Source organism: Pyrus communis, chromosome 5 (assembly GCF_041283825.1).
Source record: "Pyrus communis isolate YQ-2024b chromosome 5, ASM4128382v1, whole genome shotgun sequence".
Classification (NCBI taxonomy): domain Eukaryota; kingdom Viridiplantae; phylum Streptophyta; class Magnoliopsida; order Rosales; family Rosaceae; genus Pyrus; species Pyrus communis.
In genome coordinates this window covers 33,689,115-33,692,737 of record NC_142569.1, presented here as the reverse complement: position 1 = coordinate 33,692,737, position 3,623 = coordinate 33,689,115, and the positions used below count along the sequence as shown (strand labels likewise).

General features: G+C 37.3%; 1 pseudogene; it reads left to right on the top strand.

Annotated features, from left to right (window-relative positions):
- The first annotated feature begins 1,051 nt into the window (after positions 1-1,051).
- LOC148697194 (G-type lectin S-receptor-like serine/threonine-protein kinase LECRK3) lies at positions 1,052-3,359 on the top strand (annotated as a pseudogene).
- Positions 3,360-3,623: the final 264 nt, after the last annotated feature.

Genomic DNA, 3,623 nt, shown 5'->3' with positions numbered 1-3,623 from the left:
TATCATTGTTACAATTTACTCTACATATAATGCAATGTCTCCATGCCATAGAATTCATCCTCTCTTTTGAAGAATCATGGGCAATGAATTGTTGAAAAAAGTGAGCGGGTAGGCTATATGCATGTGTGTCAAACTTTGCAGCTTTTCATATCCCCTGTCAAGGAAAACAACACTACTAAATCATCTTTTTCTATTCCCATCCCAACATTATTTCTAATATTTTGTTTAAAGTTATATGACATTACATCAAATCCTTATAACATTTAATTTCCTTTATAAAAAAAAAAAAACCTTGACATTTAATCGAGAGACTCCAAAGCTATTCTCATTCCCTTCATATATTTTGTCAATCTCAAATTGCAAATCAATTCAACAAACAATAATAAGATTTATAAAATTTTTTGGCTATAAATTTTTTGGTTATAATTTTTTTGGTTTCTCCTTTGCTCTACCTCTTACTTGAGTGCTAGGGTTTCATATTTTTTATTGAAACATTTAACTTTAATAATCCTTTCAAATTTGTTTATTGATGCTTTGTTATATTGGACTTTGGATTGCTTAGTGTGTGTATATATTATATGTATTAGGATGTTTTGGTCAATAACTTTGTAAATATTATCCATGTAATTTCTTTTATATTGATGCCCCATGTTGCATGAAATTTTGTGTGTAGAAAAACATTGTGGAATATGACCAATTCAGAACCTGGATTGTTGTTCAACACAAGAGCAATGAACTGCACGACACCTATTATTCAACACATTTGACCTTATTTTCTTCCTCTTTTGATAAAAGAAAATGCCATTTCTTTTTTCCTTGATGCTCCTCCATCAATCATCAGTTTTTGATTCAGAAAGTCATCCTTGACCAAACACATTATTTCTTGTTGTGAAACAACAATAAAATATGGCTGCCACACTTTCTGGACACTTGGGATATTGACTTCCTGATGGAATGAAATATCTTTTTTCTCAACTTGAAAAACATATGCAGGATTAAAGTCGTTAGGAAAACTTAAGCCCCCCGAAATCACACGAAAAACTTAGACGAAATGTCTGCAATTCTACTTTTTCTTTTTCTTCTGCAAATTACTGCATTTTCTTTTGCAATTGGTCAGCAAGAAACCGGTAACATTAGGCTTGGTGTTTCTCTAAATGTCGATAACAAGTCATACTGGCTGTCAAATTCGGGCCAGTTTGCGTTCGAATTTTACAACGAAGGCAACAAGTTGGCGGTAGGCATCTGGTATGCGAAAATCCAACAGAAAACAATTGTATGGACAACAAACCGCGATGCTTCGCTGCCACTCTCTAATGATGTAAAGCTGCTTTTGAGTGGTAAAGGAATAATGGTCATGTCGACAGATAACCAAGTTGTATCAGCAATCATTTCGAACATTTATGAGCCTGCTGCCTCGGCTTCCATGCTCGATTCTAGTAAATTTGTCCTCTACAACTCGAATTCAAAGATCATTTGGCAGAGTTTTGATACTTCAACCGATACCATTGCATCTAGCCATCGACTGCTAGCTGGAAACAATATTGTCTCCAACATCTCGGACACAAATCATACAAGCGGAATGTTTAGACTTTCGATGCAGCGTGATGAGAACCTAGTGAAGTACCCGGAGGGTCTGATTGTATTACAACCTTATCATGCTTATTGGAATACTAGGACATTCAGGGCTGGATACAATGTCTCTCAACCTTGATCACAATGGGTAGCTATATCTCATCAATTCCACCAATTACAAAATATGGAACAATATGAATCAGAACCAGCTGTTTGATATGGGTATGTACCGGATGACGATTGACTTTGATGGTATACTCCGGTTATACTCCCATTCTTTGATTCATAACGATTCATGGTCAGTTTAGTGGTCATCATCTTATGATAAGTGCGCTCCACTAGGGCGCTGTGGGTTAAATGCATATTGTGTTCCCATTAATCAGGATCCACCTTGTGTTTGTCTTCCTGGTTTTGTCTTCATTGATCAACGCCAAAGAGATTTAGGCTGCATGAGGAATGTAAGTACTGTTGGTTGCCCGGACGAGAATAGAATTACATATTCCATTGCTGATCTGGATGGTTTTGTGTGAGAGCGCACCCCATATTTTGTTCTCAACATTACTGAGACTGCTTGTAGAGAGGACTGCTTGAGAGATTGCAACTGTGAAGCTGCAGTTTATAGTGACAAGATGTGCCAAAAACAAAGGTTTCCACTAACATTTGGAAGAACTGACGGAAGTGGCTCAACTATGATCAAAACTGTAAGCAAAGCAAGAAAAGACCAACTTCGAACATGAATCTTTATCGGCGGTATTGCAATGCTAACTTTTGCACTTATTATTCTAGCAATTACTGGTTTTGTTATTTATAGATATTGTGTTGCGGATTACAAAAAGATTCCGAATTCAGAAAATGGCGGGTTTGTTGAAGATGTCGCGCTGCGATCATATACATATTGTGAGCTTGAAAAGGCAACCAAAGGTTTTAGTGATCAAGTGGGCAAATGAGCCTTTGGGACAATTTATAAAGGGGTCATACCATCAAATGGTGGGAGAGTAGTGGCCATCAAGAAACTAGAGAAAATGGCGGATCAAGGAGACCGGGAATTCCGAAATGAGATGAATGCAATCAGAATGACACATCACAAAAATCTGGTTAAATTGCTTGGCTACTGTCACGAGGGATCGTCACGAGGGATCAAATACGCTTTTAGTTTACGAGTACATGACCAATGGCTCACTTGTAGATTTCCTTTTCCGATCAGATAAAAGACCAACTTGGAAGGAAAATATTGGCATATGTCTTAATGTAGCTCAAGGCATACTTTATTTACACGAAGAGTGTGACACACAGATCATCCACTGTGACATCAAGCCGGAAAATATACTAATGAGTGACCAAAAATGTGCAAAGCTTGCTGATTTTGGTTTTGCCAAGCTGCGACCAAACTAGGACATATACCAGGTTAAGAGGAGCACGAGGTTATGTTGCACCTAAGTGGCATAGAAACGTTCCCATAACAGTGAAAGCAGACGTATACAACTTCGGGGTTGTGTTATTGGAGATTATATGCTACAGAAGATGTGTTAATATGGACATACGAGGATCAAGTTATCCTTGAGAATTGGGTATACCATTGTTTGTAAGTCGACGAACTGGATAAGCTAGTAAAGAATGAATATGTCGACAAGAATGAACTTCAGAAGATGGTTAAGATATGACTTTGGTGCATCCAAGATGAGCTAGCATTTTATCCTTCGATGAAGAAGATGGTACTGATGCTGGAAGGGATGGTAAAGATACCAAACCCACCAAGTTTTGCCTCCGTTTCTAGTTCCATTTCCTGACTAAGCCTTGCAGTTAACTGATTTGGAAACTAGCTAGCTTCTGTGTAATTTTTGTTGCAGCGTTGGTTTTGTTGTTTGCTTTGGTTTGGAGTAACAATTTATCTTCATGTACTATGTTACAATCTGATCCGTACAAAATGAATAACAAGTAAATTTCAGACTTCACCGTGCATACAAATTAGGTGGTTTATGGTTTCTTTAATTTAGGTGATAAGTCTATCAATGTATAGAATGAAGTGAAACTATGTGAGAGCTTTTCTTTCC